The sequence below is a fragment of the Castor canadensis genome, chromosome X, assembly GCF_047511655.1.
Source record: "Castor canadensis chromosome X, mCasCan1.hap1v2, whole genome shotgun sequence".
Taxonomy (NCBI): domain Eukaryota; kingdom Metazoa; phylum Chordata; class Mammalia; order Rodentia; family Castoridae; genus Castor; species Castor canadensis.
In genome coordinates, this window is record NC_133405.1 from 53,257,577 (window position 1) to 53,265,352 (window position 7,776).

Genomic DNA, 7,776 nt, shown 5'->3' on the forward strand with positions numbered 1-7,776 from the left:
CTTGGCCTGCCACACCTGGTGTAGTGCTCTGTCCTGTGAGTTAGAGCTGGGTGAAAACAAGGGAACCTCAACTTCTTGGTGGTATTCACCAGGAATTTAATTTCTTCAACTTGGAGTAGTAGAGGATGAGAAGTGCTGGTGACTAGACTGTCCAGATGATATTTGATTTGGAGCTTAAGGATGAAAGAGACTGTCTTCTTGGCCATGCTTTCCTGGAATGGAGCTTTTATTAAACCCATCTGTGGGATGCAGAGTGAATGGACCTTGGCTGAACTGGTGTACATTCTTGCTGCTCTGAGTTTTAATAGATTTTCTTGAAAAATGTTTCTTCATTTGTCGTTTGTCCTTAAGACAATTTTCAGGGACTTTAAATGGTTGGTTTAAAATTATTTTCACTTGTTATACCTCTGCTTCCATCTAAAATGCTACTTAGTATGAATAATTTTACAGTTTGCTAGATCTGGTAGCAGTCAGTTCATGAAGACAAATTTGAGCTGTATAGTTACTTTGTGTCCTATGATTAGGTGTTTAGTCTCTATCAGTGCCCAGTATTAAACCAGTACCATTTTTCCAAATGGAGAATAGTTGTCAACAAAGGAAAGCATGGTCTTACTCATAAATCACAGTGATCTTCACAGTGATTTTCTACTAGGGCTTGCCAAAAGTTTTGTACTGTTTCTCTGCCTGCCTTTGACATGACAGCTGGAGTAGCCTTGGATGTGCTGAGTCATAAGACCCAAGTGGCTTATCAGTTATGCACCACAACTGAGATCTGCTACAAAGATATTTTTGCTACTGGCTACCTTCAAAAGTGGAGCTTTACAATGTTCCCAGGAAATGGGTCAAAATAGTATGTTATAGTTTGGATACTTGTCCCCTATCAGTGTGACTATGGTTCCCATCTTGTACTATCTTGTCTACCTGATCTTTACCATTTTGGGTCCCACTGTTCCCATTTGAGATCAGCGAACCCAATTCCTACATAGTATCCCTCATCATCTCTGGCCTTCAGAGTATGGCCGATACATTCTTGTTAAGGATGTAGGTGCATCCCTTACCAATGCATATAGTGAAAAAAAAACTCAACAATTTTTTGAAACAATCACAGGTATACAGAAAATGGCAGGTACAAATAAGATTTTTTTACCCTTTTTTAGAATAATTTACCAACCTGCTGCCTATTCACTACCAAATGCTAACATGTCTATTGCTCCATATTTTAAGTGCATATTCCTGATACACAAGGACATTACCCAATATAACTACAGAAGAAACTTAAGTATTAGGAAATTAATATTGATATATCATTACCATCTAAATCTCAGACCCCATTCAAGTTGTGCCAATTGCCTTTCAGAGCAAAAAGATTCAGGACAGAATTATACCTTGCATTAAATCATAATGTTTCTTTATTGTCCTTTTTTATGCTTCCCATAGTAGTTGGGATGACACCCATATTTTTTCCACTGAGATGAGGTTTTGTGGACTTTTTCCCCTGGGCTTTCTTGGAACAGTGATCCTCCCAATTATAGCCTCCCAAGTAGCTAGGATTACAGGTGTTAGCTACCAGTGCCTAGCTGGCAGTTCAATTTTAAAGAACTGCCATACTGCATCCCAATTTGGCTGTACCAAATTACATTCCCACCTACGGTGTGCAAAGGTTTCCTCTTTTCTACATCCTTGCCGGTACTTGTTATCATTAATATTTTTGATGATAGCCTTTCTAACTGTAGTGAGGTGATATCCAATTGGGGTATTGATTTGCATTTCCTTCAGGATTAATGATGTTTGGTATCTTTTCATGTACCTGCTGGCCATATGAATTTCTTTTGAGAAATGTCTCTTTAGATCTACTGCCTATTTCTTAAATGGAATTGTTTCTTTTTTGCTACTGAGTTGTTTGAATTTCTTATATATATGTATATATATAGTTTGGAAGTATTTTTCCTCATTATGTAGTTATGTCTTCACTCTGTGGATTGTTTCCTTTGCTGTGCAAAAGTTTTTTAATTTTATATAATCCCATTTGTCTATTTTTGCTACTTTTCCTCTGCTTTTGGACTGTTGTCCAAAGCACTCTTGCCCATTACAATGTCCTGAAGCATTTACCCTATACTTTCTTCTACTAATTTCATATTTTCAGGTCTTATGTTTAAGTCTTTAATCCACTTTGAGTTCATCCTTGTAACTGGTGAGAGATAAGGATCTAGCATTGATTTGTGTATGGATATCCAATTTTCTCAATATCATTCATTGTAAAAATTGTCCTTTCTCTAATTCTGTTCTTAGCACCTTTGTTTGAAAATAAGTTAGCTGTACATGTGTGGGTTTACTTTTAGACTCTCTATTGTGTTCCATTGGTCTATGTGTTTTTATTCCAATACCATGCTAGGAATTCCATTACTATGTTGAATAAAAGTAGGGAAAGTGGGTATCCTTCCCTTTGTCCACCTTTCAGCTTTTCTTGTTTGTATGATATTAGCTATTGATTTATTATAAATGGCCTTTATTATGTTGAAGTGTATTCCTTCTGTACCTAATTTGTTCAACATTCTTATCATGAGGAGATGCTGAACTTCATTAAATGCCTTTTCTGTATCAACTAAGATGACTATATGGGTTTCTTTCTTTTATCTGTTGATATGGTGTATCATACTTATTGATTTGTGTATACATTGAAACATAAATGCATTCCTGGGATGAATCCCACTTGATCATGGTGAATAATCCTTTCATGTGCTATTGGATTAAGCCTGCTAGTGTTATTTTTTTTTTTGAGGATTTTTGTGCCTATGCTCATTTTCTTTTTTACGTGTGTGTCTTTATCTGGTTTTTATATCATGGTAATGCTGGTCACTTCTTCTATTTTTTTGGAATAACTTAAGGATCACTGGTGTTGGTTTTTCTTTAAGTGTTTGGTAGATTTCAGCAGTGAAGCCATCTGGTCATGGTGTTTTCTTTGATGGGAGGGTTTTTATTACTGATTCAATATTGTTACTTTTTATTGGTCTCTTCATGTTTTCTATTACTTTATGACTCAGTCCTGGTAAGGAATATCTAGGAATTTGTCTATTTTGTCTAGATTATCACATTTGTTGGCTTATCGCTGTTCGTTTCTAATGATCTTTTGTGTTTCTGTGATGTCAGGTTTATGTCTCCCTTTTCATCTGTTTTTTCCCCTTCTTTTCTTAGTCCAGCTAAGCATTTGTCTATTTTGTTTATCTTTTCAAAGAACCAGCTGCTTGTTTCATTGATTTTTTTGTATTCTTCATTTCATTTATTTCTGTTCTGAACTTTATTATTTCTTTATTTCTACTAATTTTGAGTTTAGTTTGTTCTTGTTTTTCAAGTTCCTTGAGCTGCAGTGGCAGTTTATCTGAGATCTTTTTACTTTTTTGATCTGGCCATTGATTGCTAAAAACTTCCCTCTTAGTGCTGTTTTTGCTGTATCACATAGGTTTGGTATGTTGTATCTCCATTTAATTTTCTTTAGTAAATTTCAAATTTTCCTTCTTGATTTCTTACCTGATCCATTGATTTCAAAAGAAACTTGTTTGATTTCCATGTGTTTGTATATAGCTTCCAAAGACTTTCTTGTTACTGACTTCTATCTTTATTGAATTATGGTCAAAAAAGATATTTGAGTTTATTTATTTATCGTCTTGTCTTTTTTATTAGTGTATATTAATTTTACAAAGGAGTTTCATCATGACATTTCCATACTTGCATATATAATGTACCTTGATCAAATTCATCTCCTCTTCACAGAGGTAGAAAAATCAGTCCTAAAATTCATATGGAAGCACAAAAGACCCCAAATAGTCAAAGAAATCCTGAGCAAAAAGAGCAATGTTGGAGGTATCATAATACCTGACTTCAAATTATACTACAGAGCTTTGGTAACAAAAATATCATGGTACTGGCACAAAAACAGACACATAGACCAATGGAATGGAATAGAATAAAAGATCCAGAAATAAGCCCACACAGTTACAGCCATCTGGATTTTGACAAAGGCACATTGGAAAGATGACAGCCTCTTCAACAAATGATATTTGGAAAACTGAATATCCATATGTAGAAGACTGAAGCTAGATCTTATCCTGTACAAAAATTAATTTAGATGGATCAAAGATCTTAATGTAAGACTTGAAACTTTGAAACTACTAGAGGAAAACAAAGGGAAGAATCTGGAAGATACAGGTATAGATAGGACACCAATTGCTCAGGAAATAAGAACAAGGATTGACATATGGGATTGCATCACATTAAAAAGCTTCTGCACAGCAGAGGAAACAGTTAACAGAATCAAGAGAGAACTTATAGAAGGAGAGAAAATTTTCACCAACTATTCATTGGATCAAGGATTGGTATCCAGAATATATAAACAGCTCCAAAAATTAAACATCAAGAAACCAAACAATCCAATTAATAAATGGGCAAAGGAACAGATAGTTCTCAGAAGAAGTATAAATGGCCAATAAATACACAAAGAAATGTTCAACATTCTTAGTCATAAAGGAAATGCAAATCAAAATGACTTTGAGATTCCATCTCACCTCAGTCAGAATGGCTATCATCAAGGAAGCAAACAATAAATGCTGGCAAGGATGCAGGAAAATGGAACCCTCACACACTGTTGTTAGGAATGTAAATTAGTGCAGCCACTATGGAAATCAATATAGAAGTTCCTTAAAAAGTTAAAAATAGGGGCTGGCAGAGTGGCTCATGGTAGAGTTGCTAGGCATGCCTAGCAAGCATGAGCCCCTGAGTTCAAACTCCAGTACTGCAAAACAACAACAACAACAAAAAACCCATGCAAAACAAAACAAAAAATAGAACTACCATATGACCTTGCTATACCATTCCTGAGCATATATCCAAAGGAATGTAAGTCAACATACAATAGAGATTAATGCAAACCCATCTTTATAGCAGCACTATTCACAATAGCCAAACTACTATAAAGGGGGTGAATTTGTACATTATATGCATGTATGGGAATATCACAATGAAACCCCTTTATAAAATTAATACATGTAAAAATTAACATATTGTGAAATACATTTTAAAATCCATCCCTTCTATTACTCTTTCTTATGCCCCTTCTTCTTTTAAGCCATTTCAATAAATTTCCTTATTCTATTTTCATACATGCATATGAAGTACTTCGATCATATTCACCCCCTCCCATTCACCCTCTCCTTTCACACTCTCCCTCCCACTGGTTCCCAGCCCCAAACAGTCTCTCCATTTCACACTTGTGTCATTCATCTGTGTATGAGAGAGAGCGTGCGATATTTGTCTTTCTGGGTCTGATTTATTTCATATAACATGATGATTTCCAGGGAGCGAATTTAACTAAGATATATTGTAAGCACTTTTGTAAATGTCACAGTGTACCCCCAGTAAAACAATAATATAATGAAAATAAAATTTAAGAAAAGCATGATGATTTCCAGTTCCATCCATTTTTCTGTAAATGACACAATCATTCTCTATGGCTGAATAATACTCCATTCTCTCTCTCTCTCACTCTCTCCATATATGTATGTATATATATATATATATACACACACACTCGATTGTACATATATATATTATATATATGCACATATATACATATATATGTATATGCATATATATATGTATGTATATACATATATATAGCTCATTTTCCTTATCCATTCATTAGTTGATGGACACCTAGGCTGATTCCATAGCTTGTCTATGGGTTTCATACTTTTTGCCTAGGCCAGTTCCAGACTGTAATCCTCCTACCTCTGCCTCCCAAGTAGCTGGGATTACAGAAATATGTCACCATTCCTGGCCCAGCTTTTGATTTTTTAAGCTTCTCCACACTGGAATAAATGCAGAAAACTTGTTTAGAGTCCTTTAATGTTAGAGGAACCAGAATGGGATCCCTCTGGTCTACCAACCTTTCCATGATCTATATTAAAGCCTTTGTTTTACCTCTTATCAGTTTCCATTTTATTCATATTTCTTAATAATCATCTAAAGGTTTCCATCCCATTGGGATGAATCCCACAACTCTCTCTTTTCTTTCTTCTATTAGTTTCACCCTGTCAATGTTTTATTTATTCATATTATTTTTATTGGCTTTAAAAACATCTACCTTCTTTGTGTGCTGTGACTCTCCACTTTGTCTTTCCCTATTCTTTTGTTAATTAACCTAATGCTTTTATATTTAATTTTTTGTGATGGGGAATCAAATCCAGATCCTTGCACATGCTAGGCAAGTGCTCGACCACTGAGCCACATCCCCAGCTCCACTTAATATTTTTTATTAGTATACATAATACCCATGTGGAATGGTGAGAGAGCAAAGTTGATAAGACTTCTTGAACTGTCCATTTTGCAGCAGTAAGGTCATATGGAGAGTCCACATTAAAGAGGCCCCCTTAATCATAGCATTTACCATAGGCTGGGGAACAGGTGTATTCAGTGGATGAATATGCTGGTCATCATAAAGCCAGTTCTATGCTGCTCTTATACGAAGCATATCAGCCTCTTCATTTGGCATTTACAAGTGGAGTCAAGCAGTCCCCTTTCTCAGGGTAAACAGGTTTCACAGTGGTCTTCATACAGTCCACCAGACTGGCTGTTCCCTCAGGAATAGTGTGTCCATATCACATACAGTATATGTGATTATTACACAGTGAGCTTGATGTCCTGCACCACTGGTACTACAGGTGTGTGCCATCATGCTCAGTGATCTTTAACTTTCATTTGAACTATTACAAGTAGCAATAACCAAGGGATTGTGTCTGTAGCATGCTTCTTATTATTTTGTATTTCCTTACATATACAGTGAGCCAACTCCTCAGTAGTTGAGTCTGCCACTATCTCTGAATTCCATTGGTAACCTCTACCTTCTGTAACTAAATGCAGAGAAGTTGCAATTTCATACTATGGGCAACTGGTTAGCCATTGAAGGATCAAAAGTTTCCTCATCCTGCTCCCTTTCATCTTTTTGTTCCCAAACCACATATTTCTGTGATCAAGGGCTATTCTAGCAAATCCCACTTCAATGTCACCAAATGAGTAAAAAAACCAAGCTCAATCTTAATTCCTCCTACATTCACCAAAAAACCATGATTCTGACACTACTTGTATGTGGAGATAGGTTTTCCCAAGCAAGCAGTGTTGTAGCTGCAGGACACCATTTGGGTATCCTCTAATCCTACCGAGTTCTGACATTACCTACTATTAGATCCCACAGATTGAGGTCTCAGTTCCTAAGAATTCCCTACCTTCAAATGCCAATTTGAAGTCCCAGGTTATTTTTCATATGCATTTGACCAGCCAACTACAAATCTGGGTTTCCAAAACTACAGCCTCTGATGAGGGTGTAGCTCAGTGGTAGATGCTTGGCCTAGCATGCATGAGTCTTGGGGTTCCGCCACCAGGAAAAGAAAAAGAAAGAAAAGAAAGAAAGAAAGAAAGAAAAAAGAAAGAAAGAAAGAAAGAAAGAAGAGAAGAGAAGAAAAGAAAAAGAAAAGAAAAGTTTTCCCCTTTAGTTTGCTAGAGTGGCTCACAGCACTCAGGGAAACACTTATGTTTCCAGTTTATTTTAAAGCATACAACAAAATATACAGATAAACAGCCACATGGAAGAGATGCACAGGGCAAGGCATAAGAGAAGGTGTGTGGAGCTACCATGCCCTCTCTAGGTACACCACCATCCAGGAACCTCCACATGCTCAGCTCTTCAGAAGCTCCTGGATGGTGTACATTGTGGTGATGGTTTCATGA